General features: G+C 27.6%; 1 long non-coding RNA gene across 1 annotated transcript in view; it reads right to left on the minus strand.

Annotated features, from left to right (window-relative positions):
* Positions 1 to 7,858: 7,858 nt before the first annotated feature.
* LOC126267583 (uncharacterized) overlaps positions 7,859 to 17,975 on the minus strand; it is a 142,981-nt gene continuing 132,864 nt past the window's right edge. Inside the window, exon 2 of the long non-coding RNA XR_007549042.1 lies at positions 7,859 to 8,149. This is a non-coding gene — a long non-coding RNA (uncharacterized LOC126267583). The remainder of the gene's footprint in view (positions 8,150 to 17,975) is intronic.

Raw genomic sequence — 17,975 nt, forward strand, 5'->3', positions numbered from 1 at the left:
TTTATCTTGATTAATTTTACCTATTCCTCATGTGATTGCTTTACCTTATTATTTAAAGTTTTTAACTATTACAGTTGTTATTTTAGGTGCTTATTTAGGTTATCTTATTTCTAATTTTGATTTTTCTCATAATTTATTTTCTTTAAGTATACTTTCTTTTGTTAGATTTGCTGGTTCTATATGATTTATACCTTTTCTTTCAACTAAGTTTATTAGATATATTCCTTTAAAAATAGGTTATTATTCATCTAAGTCATTTGATTATGGTTGAGGTGAATTACTTGGTGGTCAAAGTTTATATAGATTATTTATTTATTTAATTGGTTATATTCAAGGTTGATATGATTCTAATTTCCAGATTTATCTTTTAACTTTTATTTTTTGAATATTTATTTTGGTAATATTGTTTTTCGTTTACTTAAATAGCTTATAATTAGAGCGTGACACGGAAGATGTTAAGGAAGTATTTTTACTTTTAAGTATTTATAAATATAGATATATTATTTTTACAGTGAAAATGTAATGTTTTATTTAAACTATATAAATTTTAGAAATGTTAACGGAGTTTAACCGCTAATATAAAAAGTTAGCAGCTTTCATATTGGCTTTACATTTCCTTAATTGGAACTATAATAGTTCAATTATATTATTAACAGTAATACGCCTCTTTTTGGCTTCAATTAACAAGAATAAGGGTAGTACATACCAATCTTCCAGGTCGAAACTGACTGCAATATTTCGCTTCTTATTCTATTTAAGGTTGATTGATAATATCAATACTTTTTGAATGCAACCCAAATGTTATATTTAACTACAACCCTTTATTGTGCTCATTGTAATGCTCCTTGGTTTCATTCATGGTATAGTCCTCCTAATAGAACTAGAATAAAAAATATTGTTGATACTGTTCAGATTATAATGTCTGAAGTTTTAAAAATAATTACAATTGGTAGAATTAGTGCCATTTTTCTACATCAAAAATTAAAAAGATTACTGCGATTAGGAAGAATCGTATTGAGAATGGTATTCGTGCTGATCTTTTTGGATCAAACCCACATTCAAATGGTGATCTTTTTTCTCGATCATTAATTAATTTTTTTGATAGTGTTGTTGCCAGGATTATAACAATTATTGGAATAATAAATCTAATGAAAACTCTTGTTGATAGAATTAGAATTGTTTTTCTTGATTTATATCAAGCTTTCTGAATGGAAGTCAAATGTACTATTTATACTAGAAAAACAATTATCTACCTCATCAATAAATAGAGATATATAAGAATAATCATACTACGTCTACGAAGTGTCAGTATCATGCTGCTGCTTCAAATCCAAAGTGATGTCTTGGTGAAAATTGATTTATTGAGTGTCGAAGTAGACATGTTGATAAAAAGATTGTTCCAATAATTACGTGTAAACCATGGAATCCTGTTGCAACAAAGAATGTTGATCCATAAACTGCATCTGCAATGGTAAAAGGTGCTTCTCAATATTCATATGCTTGAAGTATTGTAAAGTATAGTCCTAATAACACTGTGAAGAATAATCCTTGTAGTGCTTGAGTATGATTAGATTCCATTAAACTATGATGTGCTCATGTTACTGTTACTCCTGATGCTAAAAGAATAGCTGTATTAAGTAATGGAATTTGTATAGGGTTAAAGGGTTGAATTCCTATTGGAGGTCATAGTATTCCTAGTTCAATTGTTGGTGCTAATCTTCTTCTAAAGAATGCTCAAAAAAAAGAAACGAAAAATAATACCTCTGATGCCATAAATAAAATTATTCCTCATCGTAATCCAATTGATACAAATCCTGTATGTAATCCTTGATATGTTCCTTCTCGTACTACATCTCGTCATCATTGAATTATAGTTAGTAGGGTAATTCCAAATCCAATTATGAATAAGTTAATATTAAATAGGTGGAATCATTTTGCTAGTCCTGATACTAGGACTATTGCTCCAATTGCTCCTGTTAATGGTCAAGGTCTATAGTCTACTAAGTGGAATGGGTGGTTTGAGTGAGTTGTTAACATAGGTTTAATATACTTCTCTAGAATATAGAGTTCTTAGAATTGAGAAAACATAGGCTTGAATTATTGCTACTGCTGATTCTAGAATTAATAGAAGTATTTGTCCAATAATTAGTAATGAGATTAAGTTTATTGCTATAGATGGTCCTGTGTTTCCTAATAAGGTTAATAATAAGTGTCCTGCAATTATATTTGCTGCCAACCGTACTGCTAATGTACCTGGTCGAATAACATTACTAACTGTTTCAATTAGTACTATAAATGATATTAATGCAGGCGGTGTACCTTGTGGTACAAGGTGTGTAAATATATGATTAGTATGGTTAATTCATCCAAATAATATAAATCTTAGCCATATAGGTAGGGCAATTGCAAATGTTAATGCTAAATGTCTTGTTCTAGTAAAAATATAAGGGAATAATCCTATGAAATTGTTAAATAATATTATAATAAAAATTGAGATGAAAATGAATGTTGTTCCATTAAATGATTTTGGTCCAAGAAGTGTTTTAAATTCATTATGTAAGGTTAAATTTAGTTTATTTCAGATAATGTTAATTCGTGATGGTGTAAGTCAAAATAGTGATGGGATTAATAATAGTCCTAGAAATGTTCTAGTTCAATTTAATGATAAATTAAAGATGTTAGTTGGTGGGTCAAATGTTGAGAATAGATTTGTTATCATTTTCAATTTAAGTTTTTTATTTCAATTGTTCCTTTTTCTGCTCTTTTAATAAGGTTAGGTTTAAATGAGAAGAAGTTTATTTGATTAAACAAGATTAATGTAGCTGAAAATATAATGAATAGTGAGAATCATATAATAGGGGATATTTGAGGGATTTGGATATAATTTCCCCATCAGAAGTAGTCGTTAATTTACTATTATTTGGTTTAAGAGACCATTACTTACTTTCAGTCATCTGATGAATTTCAAGGTGTACTAATTTTTTTTTAGTTACTTTAGATTGACACTCTAATGTTATTTATTTAAACTAACTCCTTAAATTATCTTAGATAATCACTTAATAAATAAATTTACTGAAGTTCTTTCAATTACAATTGGTATAAATCCGTGGCTTGCTCCACAGATTTCTGAGCATTGTCCAAAGAATAATCCAGGTCGATTTATTGTGAATGTTCCTTGATTTAACCGACCTGGCGTTGCATCAATTTTAACCCCTAATGCAGGAACTGCTCATGAGTGTAGAACATCTGATGCTCTTGTTAATACTCGTACTTCTGTATTTATTGGTAGGATTGTTCGGTTATCTACATCTAGTAGTCGGAATCCATCATTTTCTAGGTCTTGTTCTGGTGTTATATAAGTGTCAAATTCTACGTCTATGAAGTCTGAATATTCATATCTTCAATATCATTGTCGTCCAATGGTTTTAATTGTAATTATTGCATCTACTGAATCATCAAGTAAATATAATAGTCGTAATGATGGAAGGGCAATAAAAATTAATGTAATTGCTGGTAAAGCTGTTCAGATTGTTTCAATTAAATGTCCATGAAGTATATTACGGTTAGTATAGGCAATAAATAATATATAACTTAGGGCATAACCTACAATTACTGTAATTAATAATAATATGACCATAGTATGATCATGAAAGAATGATAATTGCTCCATTAATGGTGAAGCTCCATCTTGAAGAGATAAATTTGATCATGTTGCCATTAATAAATATATTCTAATAGAAGGTCAAACCTTTATTTGTAGAGCTTAAATCTACTGCACTAATCTGCCATATTAGAATCTAGAGATTAATGGTAATTCTGAGTAACTATGTTCTGCAGGAGGGTTATTTTGTAGTCATTCTGTTGATCTTCTTATGTTAGCTCTAAATATAATTGCTCGGTTTGTAATCATTCTTTCTCATATAATTACAATGAATATAATGATTCCTACAATAGAAATTGTAGACCCAATTCTTGATACTACGTTTCATGATGTATATGCGTCTGGGTAGTCAGAGTATCGTCGAGGTATTCCTGCTAATCCTAGGAAGTGTTGAGGAAAGAATGTTAAATTTACTCCAATGAATATAATTGTAAATTGGATTTTTAATCATGTATTATTTATAGTTAATCCTGTAAATAGTGGATATCATTGAATGACACCTCCTATAATTGCAAATACTGCTCCTATAGATAATACATAATGAAAGTGGGCTACTACATAATATGTATCATGTAATACAATATCAAGTTATGAATTTGCTAATACTAATCCTGTTAATCCACCAATTGTAAATAGGAAAATAAGTCCTAGAGCTCATAATAATGGTGGATTGAACTTGAATTTAGTTCCATATAATGTAGCTAATCATCTAAATACCTTAATTCCTGTAGGTACAGCAATAATTATTGTTGCTGATGTAAAATATGCTCGTGTGTCAACATCCATTCCTACTGTAAATATATGATGTGCTCATACAATAAATCCTATTAGTCCAATTGATAGTATAGCATAAATTATACCTAATGTTCCAAATGATTCAATTTTTCCTCTTTCTTGACATACAATATGTGAAATAATTCCGAACCCCGGTAGAATTAAAATATAAACTTCTGGGTGTCCAAAGAATCAAAATAGATGTTGATATAGAATTGGGTCACCCCCTCCTGCAGGGTCAAAGAATGATGTATTTAAATTTCGATCTGTTAATAATATAGTAATAGCTCCTGCTAAAACTGGAAGTGAAAGAAGGAGAAGTAATGCTGTAATAGCTACAGATCATACAAATAAAGGTGTTTAATCTAAAGTTATACTTTCTGATCGTATATTAATTGCTGTTGTAATGAAATTCACTGCACCAAGAATAGATGATACACCTGCTAAGTGCAGTGAAAAAATAGCTAGATCTACAGATGAACCCCCGTGTGCAATAGCTCCTGCTAGAGGAGGGTAAACTGTTCATCCTGTACCAGCACCATTATCTACTATAGAAGATGTAAGAAGAAGGGTTAGTGAAGGTGGTAGTAATCAAAAACTTATATTATTTATTCGTGGAAATGCTATATCTGGTGCACCAATTATTAGTGGAACAAATCAATTACCAAATCCACCAATTATAATAGGTATTACTATAAAGAAAATTATTACGAATGCATGAGCTGTAATAATAACATTATAAATCTGGTCATCCCCAATTAGAGATCCGGGTTGGCCAAGTTCAGCACGAATAAGTATTCTTATTGATGTTCCTACTATTCCTGCTCATGCTCCAAATATGAAGTATAAAGTACCAATGTCCTTATGGTTTGTTGAGAATAATCATTTTTGCGGTAAGATGGCTGAATTTTAGGTGGTAGACTGTAAATCTACTTATGAGATGTTTTCTCTCTTATCATATTTAGGTCTTATATTCAATTATGATTCTAGACTGCAATTCTAGAGGTGTAAAATTTTACTAAGGCCTAAAAGATTATTCTTTTAATTATAACTTTGAAGGTTATTAGTTTGATTAACTTAAGTCCTTAGTATAATGAAATTAAGGTTGATGTTGAAATCAATCCTATTGTTGAAATTATTACTGTTATAGGAAGAATGATTCTTGATTTTTGGGACTTTATCTTTATAGATCACGAATTTTCTGTGTATGATATAATTAGAGCTGAGAATCTAATACGTATATAGTAGTAGAGTGTAATTGTAGTTAATACAACTATAATAGTTATAATAGTTGTTATATTGTTTTCTATTAATGATTGTATTACAATTCATTTATTGGGGCGATTTTTTGTCATGTTATTAATGTTAAACAATTGTTTCATCTTGATGCTCCTATAACTTCTGGAAATCAGAAATGGAAAGGTGCAGCTCCAATCTTTAATAATAGTCTAGATCTAATTATTATTGATGGGATAAATTCTGTTTCCCATCCCATGGGATATTTTATTTGAATCAGCAAAATTGAAAATAATAATATTGTCGATGCTATTGTTTGGACAATAAAATATTTAATTGATGATTCATTTATTATTATATTTTTATTTCTTGTTAGGAGCGGAATAAATGAAAGTAAGTTGATCTCAAGTCCTATTCAAACCCCAAATCAGGAATTTGATGAAATGGACAGGATCGTTCCTATCATTAATGTTGATAGGAAGAGAAGTTTTGTAGAGTTGTTGGTCATTAAAAAGGAGAGGATTGATACCTCTATAAATGGGGTATGAACCCATTAGCTTGTTTAGCTTACCTTTTTACATTAAGGTGTATGATGCACGTTAGTTTTTGATACTAAAGGAGGTAGTTTAATTCTATCTTATGTAATTTTAATGAAGGTAATTTTATTTACTTTATTTACCCTATCAAGGTAACCCTTTAATCAGGCACTTCATTTATTTAATATATAAAACGAAAGTTTTTTTTTGAAATTCTTTTATGTATTATTTTGTTTAATTAGGATTAATTTATCCTGCTCATTTTTTTATATATATATAATAAATAATTTATATTAATATATTAGATTCAATTGAAATTAAAGTATTATAAGTTCATCTTACCATTATCAATTGATTATTTTAATGCAATTATTTACCTAGGATTATAGCTACTTATGTTTTTAGCTTAAAATAGGTTATTATAATATAATATATATAATAATATGTAATTTAATATTTGCTATACATGTTCCATATTAATCTTTAATTATATATAATAGAGATGTTGTTGTGGTCATACATAGGGGCGTTTCTTTTTTTTTGTTAATGTTTGTGGATTTTTCTTTTTTTTTCTTTAAATATTTGAATCTTTTATTTTTTCCTGAATTAATAGATTTAAAATTTTCTTATTTTTTATTTTTAAAAGTTTTATTCTTGCTTGTTTATTCACTTTTTCTTTGTATTATATGTAAGTTTTGTTAGACTAAATGTTCTTTTTGCAGTAATTTGATTTAATTATCAAGTGATTTTGGATTTAGCAATTGATTTAGTATCGACATAATTCGTGCCAGCAGCCGCGGTTATACGATTGATACAAGTGAATATTATTGGTTAAAACAGTTGTTTATATTATTAGGGTTGAAATATAAATTTGTAAGGTGAAATGTTAAAATTTATTTGTGGCCCTTTTTATGAATCTGTGAAATTTAAATAATAAACTAGGATTAGATACCCTATTATTTTAAATGTTAATTATATTTACCAGGGTACTATTAGTTACGGTCTTTAAACCCAAAGAATTTGGCGGTATCTCATTCCATTCAGAGGAACCTACCCCATGATTGATAATACACGATTTACTCTACTTAATTTATTTGTTTGTATATCTCCGTTATCAGAGAATCTTTTTAGAGTTATAATTCTCAAGATTTATAATTATAAAATATTGCAGGTCAAGGTGCAGCTTATAGTTAAGAGGAGGTGGGTTACAATAGATTTTTGTTTATAACGGATTTGATAGTGAAATACTGTTAATGAAGGTGGATTTGATAGTAATTTAATTTATTTAATTTAACTGATATTGGCTCTGAGATGTGTACACATCGCCCGTCGCTCTCATTATTGATTATTCTATTTTATTTTAAAGTAGCTTCAATTTAGATGAGATAAGTCGTAACATAGTAGATGTACTGGAAAGTGTATCTAGGAAGAGTTTCAAGATATAACTTATTAGTAAAGTGTTTCATTTACACTGAAAATTTTTCTGTGCAAATCAGGATATCTTGATTATTTATTTTATTATATTTATTTTTTGTTTATTTAATTATTTAATATAAATAATTTTATTGTATTTTTGTCTTAGTATATTTTATAGAAATGATTTTTTAAATTATAGTTTATTGGTAATGTAAGTGTTTTATGAAATATTATTTTAAATTTTTTTAAGTAGATTTTATTTATTGTACCTTTTGTATCAGGGTTTATCAAAATTTTAGTATTTATTTTACTTGTCTCGATTTGGGTTGATTTATAAATAATTTATAGTTAATGTATCATAATTATTATTAAATTATTTATAGAAATGAGATGTTAATCGTTTCCCAAGATATCTAGTTTCTTAAGAAAAAATTTAATTTTTTAAAGTTATTTGTTTTTATTTAATTTTTTAAGTAAAAATATTAACTTATTTATTCTTTAAGGGATAAGCTTTGAAGTTAATAACCTATAACTTATTTTATAGAAATATAATAGTAAGCTTTAAACCAGCTATCTTTAAGATTACGTTTTAGTTCATTATTTTTTATTTTGATTTTATAAATATTTTAGGTTTTTTATTAAGATTATTAATTTAATTTTAAAATTTTTGTAATAATGATAGAATTAGTATATTTATTTGTATGAAATTTTTACCTTGTGAACTTATTATAAGGAACTAGGCAAAATTGATTTCCGCCTGTTTATCAAAAACATGTCCTCTTGTTTATATTTTGAGGTCTGGCCTGCTCACTGAGCGTATTTTTAAAGAGCCGCGGTATTTTGACCGTGCAAAGGTAGCATAATCATTAGTCTCTTAATTAGTGGCTGGAATGAATGGCTTGACGAGAAATCAACTGTCTCTTAATAAATTTTTGAATTTAACTTTTGAGTCAAAAGGCTTAAATTCTTCTTTAGGACGAGAAGACCCTATAGAGCTTGACATTTTACTTTTATATAGTTTTTTGTTTGTCTTTCTATATTTAATGATGATGTTTTGTTGGGGTGACATGAAGAATAGATAAACTCTTCATTATTATATCATTTATTTATGTTTGTTGTTTTGATCCATAATTTATGATCATAAGATTAAGTTACCTTAGGGATAACAGCGTAATTGTTTTTGAGAGCTCATATCGACAAAGCAGATTGCGACCTCGATGTTGGATTAAGAAAAATTTTGGGTGCAGGAGCCCAATGATTAGGTCTGTTCGACCTTTAAATTCTTACATGATCTGAGTTCAGACCGGCGTGAGCCAGGTCGGTTTCTATCCTAAGATTGTTAATCCATATTAGTACGAAAGGACCATATGGTTAAAATATTTTTTGTTATATTGATTAATATTAATTTATTTACTATTTTGACAGATTAATGGGTTGAATTTAGAATTCATTTATGTAGATTTTTTCTACAAATAGTATTGATACTTTATGATTTATTTATATTTATTTTGAATTTTCTTTTATTGGTTATTTGTGTTTTAATTAGTGTTGCCTTTTTAACTTTATTAGAGCGTAAGGTTTTAGGTTATATTCAGATTCGAAAGGGTCCAAATAAGGTAGTTTTTGTTGGAATTCCTCAGCCATTTAGAGATGCTATTAAGTTAATTTGTAAGGAGCAGCCAATTCCTATTATATCTAATTACCTACTTTATTATTTTTCCCCTGTTTTTAATTTAATGATTTCTTTAGCCGTTTGAGTAATTTTTCCTTATTTAACTTATATGTGTTCTTTTTCTTATGGATTTTTATTTTTTTTATGTTGTACTAGATTAGGTGTTTATACTGTTATAATTGCTGGTTGATCTTCTAATTCAAATTATTCATTATTAGGTTCTCTTCGTTCTGTTGCTCAAACAATTTCTTATGAAGTTAGTTTAGCTTTAATTTTATTGTCTTTAATTATTTTAATTGGTAGTTTTAATATGTTTGATTTTATAAACTATCAGCTTTATTGTTGATTTATTATTATTTCTTTTCCTTTAGCTTTAGCTTGTTTTGCTTCTTGCTTAGCCGAAACTAATCGTACTCCTTTTGATTTTGCTGAAGGGGAATCCGAGTTAGTTTCAGGATTTAATATTGAGTATGGTGCGGGTGGTTTTACTTTAATTTTTTTAGCTGAATATACTAGAATTGTATTCATAAGAATGTTATTGGCTTTAATTTTTTTGGGCATGGTTTTTATTCTTTTATATTTTTTATTAAGCTTGCTATTATATCTTTTGGTTTTATTTGGGTTCGTGGAACATTACCATGGTTCCGTTATGATAAATTAATGTACTTAGCTTGAAAAAGTTTTTTACCTTTATCTTTGAATTTTTTTATTTTCTTTGTTGGTTTAAAGATTTTATTTATCTCATTTGTTTAGTGAAATTTTTTGAGAAAAGTTAATAGAAGAGTTAAACTTCTAATTTTATGTTTTCAAAACATATGCTTTTCCTAAGCTAATTAACTTTATTCCTTAATTAATTTATCTCATGCGTTTGTGACATGGACATTAATTAAGAAATATGTGAAGTAAATAATTGTTAAGATTTGACCTGTTATAATATAAGGTTCTTCAACAGGTCGTTTACCAATTCACGTTAGTAAGCATACAACAACTACTATAATTCAGAATTAAATTTGATTAATAGGGTAAAATTGAATGCCTCGGAATGGTGTTTTATTATAAAATGGTAAAATTATTAAGAGACTAATTGATAAAAATAATGCAATAACACCTCCTAACTTATTAGGGATAGATCGTAGAATTGCATATGCAAATAGGAAATATCATTCTGGTTGAATGTGAACTGGTGTTACTAATGGGTTGGCAGGTACAAAGTTATCTGGATCTCCTAATAGGTAAGGATTAATTAAACATAGTATAATTAATAATGATGTTATTATTACAAATGTAATAGAATCCTTAAAGGTAAAGTATGGATGGAATGGAATTTTTTCAATATCTCCATTTAGTCCAAGAGGATTATTAGATCCTGTTTGGTGAAGAAAAAATAAATGAATTGCTGCTATAGCAGCAATAATAAATGGTAATACAAAATGGAATGTGAAGAATCGATTTAATGTTGCATTATCAACAGCGAATCCTCCTCATACTCATTGGACTAAATCTGTTCCTAAGTATGGGATTGCTGATAATAAATTAGTAATTACTGTTGTACCTCAAAAAGATATTTGGCCTCAGGGTAAGACATATCCTATAAATGCAGTTGCTATAACTAAAAATAAAATCACTGTACCAATTATTCAGGTATGTATATATATATAAGATCCATAGTAAATTCCCCGTCCTTCATGTAAGTAAATACAAATAAAAAATATAGATGCTCCATTTGCGTGTAAGGTTCGGATAATTCAACCATTATTTACGTCTCGGCAGATGTGTACTACACTACTGAATGCTATTTCAATATTTGATGTATAATGTATAGCTAAAAATAGTCCAGTTACGATTTGAATTACCAAACATAACCCTAATAGGGATCCAAAATTTCATGAAAATGAAATATTTGTTGGGGCAGGTAAGTCAATTAAAGAGTTATTAATAATTTTAATTAAAGGATGTCTTAATCGTAAGGGTTTATTCATTAGTAATTATCTTATTTTACGAATAGGTCCCTGATTAATATTGGTGATTTTAACAACTGCTAGTAGTGCTAAAATTAAATAAATTATTATTATTATTGTAATAATGAATGTTGGTCTATTATATAATTTTTCTAAAGATATTGTTATTTCTTGATAATTGATTGAAGTATCAATATTTATAGTTTCGGTGTTTTTGAAAAAGTCTATAAATATAGATATATCTAGAATAATTAATATTAATATGATAAATACTCACATTATTAATGTAATAATTATAGTGATTGATTTAGGCTGAAATATTTCGTTTGATGCAATTCTTGTAATGTTAATAAATAATACTAGAAAAAAATGTTAAAAATAAAATATATGATAATCAATATCTTTCTATTATTGTTCCTGTTATTAATCCAACTAGGAAGGTTTGAAGGATAATAAAAAGCATTATTGATATTGGGTGTCTTAATTTAATAAAATTAATATTTATTACATTTGATAATGATATAATAATTATTTTGATCATTTCAGGGGTTAGTTTATTTAAAATACCGGTTTTGGGGACCGATGATGGAAGCTTTTCCACCTCTGAAGTTTTAAAAGTGGGGGCTGGACTTATTTCCGGTTTACAAGACCGGCGTTTTTTTTAAACTATTAAAACTAATGTTTATATTCTCTATTTTTACTTCTTTATTGATTTATTTTGCTGGTGTTTATGTTTTTTCTTCTAAACGTAAACATTTATTAATGGTTCTTCTGAGATTAGAATATATTGTTCTTTCTTTATTTATGTTATTTATTGTTTTTCTTATTGAGTTTGATTATGATTATTTTTTTCCTGTTATTTTTTTAGTTTTTTCTGTTTGTGAGGGTGCTTTAGGTCTTTCTATTTAGTTTCAATAATTCGTTCTCATGGTAATGATTTTTTTAATTCTTTTGGTTTATCTTTATGTTAAAGTATTTATTTATAACTATTTTTTTGATCCCTCTTTGTTTATTAAATAATTGTTGATGGTTGGTTCATTCTTTAATGTTTCTGTCGGGTTTTGTTTTTATAATTTGTGTTTATTCATATGCTGATTTGAATATAATTAGATATTATTTTGGTATTGAATATTTTTCTTTTAGTTTAATTTTACTTAGTTTTTGGATTTGTTCTTTAATAATCACTGCTAGAGGTTCAGTTTATTTAAGTTCATATCATTCTAATTTTTTTGTTTTTATGGTTTTGATTTTAATAATTATGCTTTATTGTTCATTTGCTAGATTAAGTCTTCTTTCTTTTTATATTTTTTTTGAGGCTAGATTAGTTCCTACTTTACTTTTAATTTTGGGTTGGGGTTATCAACCTGAGCGTTTGCAGGCTGGTGTTTATTTAATTTTTTATACTTTGGTTGCTAGATTACCTTTATTATTAGTTTTATTTAAGGTTTATGATTTTTCTAATACTTTATATTTTCCTTTATTGGTTGATTTTGGTTCTTATTATTTTATGTTTTATGTATTTATAATTTTGGCTTTTTTAGTTAAGATACCTATGTTTTTGGTTCATTTATGACTTCCTAAGGCTCATGTAGAGGCCCCTATTTCAGGTAGAATAATTCTTGCTGGTGTTTTATTAAAGTTAGGTGGTTATGGTATTTTTCGTGTTATAAAGGTTATTTCTTATTTGGGTTTAAAGTTTAATTATTTTTGATTGTCTTTAGGTTTATCTGGGGGTGTTATTGTAAGATTTATTTGTTTTCGTCAGGTTGATTAAAGTCTTTAATTGCATATTCTTCTGTTGCTCATATAAGAATGGTTATTGGTGGATTGATGACTATGAATTGATGAGGTTGTGTAGGTTCTCTTTCTCTAATGGTTGGTCATGGTTTATGTTCTTCTGGTTTATTTTGTTTATCTAATATTATGTATTATCTATAGGAGCCGTATTTGCAATTATAGGAGGTGTCATTCAATGATATCCACTATTTACAGGATTAACTATAAATAATACATGATTAAAAATCCAATTTACAATTATATTCATTGGAGTAAATTTAACATTCTTTCCTCAACACTTCCTAGGATTAGCAGGAATACCTCGACGATACTCTGACTACCCAGACGCATATACATCATGAAACGTAGTATCAAGAATTGGGTCTACAATTTCTATTGTAGGAATCATTATATTCATTGTAATTATATGAGAAAGAATGATTACAAACCGAGCAATTATATTTAGAGCTAACGTAAGAAGATCAACAGAATGACTACAAAATAACCCTCCTGCAGAACATAGTTACTCAGAATTACCATTAATCTCTAGATTCTAATATGGCAGATTAGTGCAGTAGATTTAAGCTCTACAAATAAAGGTTTGACCTTTTATTAGAAAATATTTATTAATGGCAACATGATCAAATTTATCTCTTCAAGATGGAGCTTCACCATTAATGGAGCAATTATCATTCTTTCATGATCATACTATGGTCGTATTATTATTAATTACAGTAATTGTAGGTTATGCCCTAAGTTATATATTATTTATTGCCTATACTAACCGTAATATACTTCATGGACATTTAATTGAAACAATCTGAACAGCTTTACCAGCAATTACATTAATTTTTATTGCCCTTCCATCATTACGACTATTATATTTACTTGATGATTCAGTAGAAGCAATAATTACAATTAAAACCATTGGACGACAATGATATTGAAGATATGAATATTCAGACTTCATAGACGTAGAATTTGACACTTATATAACACCAGAACAAGACCTAGAAAATGATGGATTCCGACTACTAGATGTAGATAACCGAACAATCCTACCAATAAATACAGAAGTACGAGTATTAACAAGAGCATCAGATGTTCTACACTCATGAGCAGTTCCTGCATTAGGGGTTAAAATTGATGCAACGCCAGGTCGGTTAAATCAAGGAACATTCACAATAAATCGACCTGGATTATTCTTTGGACAATGCTCAGAAATCTGTGGAGCAAACCACAGATTTATACCAATTGTAATTGAAAGAACTTCAGTAAATTTATTTATTAAGTGATTATCTAAGATAATTTAAGGAGTTAGTTAAAATAAATAACATTAGAGTGTCAATCTAAAGTAACTAAAAAAAATTAGTACACCTTGAAATTCATCAGATGACTGAAAGTAAGTAATGGTCTCTTAAACCAAATAATAGTAAATTAACGACTACTTCTGATGGGGAAATTATATCCAAATCCCTCAAATATCCCCTCTTATATGATTCTCACTATTCATTATATTTTCAGCTACATTAATCTTGTTTAATCAAATAAACTTCTTCTCATTTAAACCTAACCTTATTAAAAGAGCAGAAAAAGGAACAATTGAAATAAAAAACTTAAATTGAAAATGATAACAAATCTATTCTCAACATTTGACCCATCAACTAACATCTTTAATTTATCATTAAATTGAACTAGAACATTTCTAGGACTATTATTAATCCCATCACTATTTTGACTTACACCATCACGAATTAACATTCTCTGAAATAAACTAAATTTAACCTTACATAATGAATTTAAAACACTTCTTGGACCAAAATCATTTAATGGAACAACTTTCATTTTCATCTCAATTTTTATTATAATATTATTTAACAATTTCATAGGATTATTCCCTTATATTTTTACTAGAACAAGACATTTAGCATTAACATTTGCAATTGCCCTACCTATATGGCTAAGATTTATATTATTTGGATGAATTAACCATACTAATCATATATTTACACACCTTGTACCACAAGGTACACCGCCTGCATTAATATCATATATAGTACTAATTGAAACAATTAGTAATGTTATTCGACCAGGTACATTAGCAGTACGGTTGGCAGCAAATATAATTGCAGGACACTTATTATTAACCTTATTAGGAAACACAGGACCATCTATAGCAATAAACTTAATCTCATTACTAATTATTGGACAAATACTTGTATTAATTCTAGAATCAGCAGTAGCAATAATTCAAGCCTATGTTTTCTCAATTCTAAGAACTCTATATTCTAGAGAAGTATATTAAACCTATGTTAACAACTCACTCAAACCACCCATTCCACTTAGTAGACTATAGACCTTGACCATTAACAGGAGCAATTGGAGCAATAGTCCTAGTATCAGGACTAGCAAAATGATTCCACCTATTTAATATTAACTTATTCATAATTGGATTTGGAATTACCCTACTAACTATAATTCAATGATGACGAGATGTAGTATGAGAAGGAACATATCAAGGATTACATACAGGATTTGTATCAATTGGATTACGATGAGGAATAATTTTATTTATTGCATCAGAGGTATTATTTTTCGTTTCTTTTTTTTGAGCATTCTTTAGAAGAAGATTAGCACCAACAATTGAACTAGGAATACTATGACCTCCAATAGGAATTCAACCCTTTAACCCTATACAAATTCCATTACTTAATACAGCTATTCTTTTAGCATCAGGAGTAACAGTAACATGAGCACATCATAGTTTAATGGAATCTAATCATACTCAAGCACTACAAGGATTATTCTTCACAGTGTTATTAGGACTATACTTTACAATACTTCAAGCATATGAATATTGAGAAGCACCTTTTACCATTGCAGATGCAGTTTATGGATCAACATTCTTTGTTGCAACAGGATTCCATGGTTTACACGTAATTATTGGAACAATCTTTTTATCAACATGTCTACTTCGACACTCAATAAATCAATTTTCACCAAGACATCACTTTGGATTTGAAGCAGCAGCATGATACTGACACTTCGTAGACGTAGTATGATTATTCTTATATATCTCTATTTATTGATGAGGTTTTTTCTAGTATAAATAGTACATTTGACTTCCAATCAGAAAGCTTGATATAAATCAAGAAAAACAATTCTAATTCTATCAACAAGAGTTTTCATTAGATTTATTATTCCAATAATTGTTATAATCCTGGCAACAACACTATCAAAAAAATTAATTAATGATCGAGAAAAAAGATCACCATTTGAATGTGGGTTTGATCCAAAAAGATCAGCACGAATACCATTCTCAATACGATTCTTCCTAATCGCAGTAATATTTTTAATTTTTGATGTAGAAATTGCACTAATTCTACCAATTGTAATTATTTTTAAAACTTCAGACATTATAATCTGAACAGTATCAACAATATTTTTTATTCTAGTTCTATTAGGAGGACTATACCATTTCTAAAATTTATATAGTTTAAATAAAACATTACATTTTCACTGTAAAAATAATATATCTATATTTATAAATACTTAAAAGTAAAAATACTTCCTTAACATCTTCAGTGTCACGCTCTAATTATAAGCTATTTAAGTAAACGAAAAACAATATTACCAAAATAAATATTCAAAAAATAAAAGTTAAAAGATAAATCTTGAAATTAGAATCATACCAACCTTGAATATAACCAATTAAATAAATAAATAATCTATATAAACCTTGACCACCAAGTAATTCACCTCAACCATAATCAAATGACTTAGATGAATAATAACCTATTTTTAAAGGAATATATCTAATAAACTTAGTTGAAAGAAAAGGTATAAATCATATAGAACCAGCAAATCTAACAAAAGAAAGTATACTTAAAGAAAATAAATTATGAGAAAAATCAAAATTAGAAATAAGATAACCTAAATAAGCACCTAAAATAACAACTGTAATAGTTAAAAACTTTAAATAATAAGGTAAAGCAATCACATGAGGAATAGGAAAAATTAATCAAGATAAAAGACTACCACCAAAAACAGCAACAAACAATAGACCAATTATTCCAAATGAAATATAATAACCCTTATCATCAAAAGAAAATCTAGAATAAAAATTATTATCACCAGATATTGAATAATAAAACAAACGAAAAGAATAAGAAGCAGTTAAACCAGTAGAAAAAAAATAAAGAAAAAAAATTAAACAATTAATTCATCTTAAACAAACCATCTCAAGAATTAAATCCTTTGAATAAAATCCCGCTAAGAAAGGTATTCCACACAAAGATAAACTAGAAACATTAAAACAAACTGAAGTTAAAGGTATGAAATTAACAATTGATCCTATAAAACGAACATCCTGAGAATCCTTCAAATTATGAATTATTGAACCTGCACATATAAATAATAATGCCTTAAATAAAGCATGAGCCAATAAATGAAAAAATGCAAGCTTTGGATAACCTATAGCCAAAATTCTTATTATTAAACCAAGTTGTCTTAAAGTAGAAAGAGCCTTATATTATAACAGGTCAAATCTTAACAATTATTTACTTCACATATTTCTTAATTAATGTCCATGTCGCAAACGCATGAGATAAATTAATTAAGGAATAAAGTTAATTAGCTTAGGAAAAGCATATGTTTTGAAAACATAAAATTAGAAGTTTAACTCTTCTATTAACTTTTCTCAAAAAATTTCACTAAACAAATGAGATAAATAAAATCTTTAAACCAACAAAGAAAATGAAAAAATTCAAAGATAAAGGTAAAAAACTTTTTCAAGCTAAGTACATTAATTTATCATAACGGAACCGTGGTAATGTTCCACGAACCCAAATAAAACCAAAAGATATAAAAGCAAGCTTAATAAAAAATATAAAAGAATAAAAATCACCGCCCAAAAAAATTAAAGCCAGTAACATTCTTATGAAGAC

The sequence above is a fragment of the Schistocerca gregaria genome, chromosome 4, assembly GCF_023897955.1.
Source record: "Schistocerca gregaria isolate iqSchGreg1 chromosome 4, iqSchGreg1.2, whole genome shotgun sequence".
Classification (NCBI taxonomy): domain Eukaryota; kingdom Metazoa; phylum Arthropoda; class Insecta; order Orthoptera; family Acrididae; genus Schistocerca; species Schistocerca gregaria.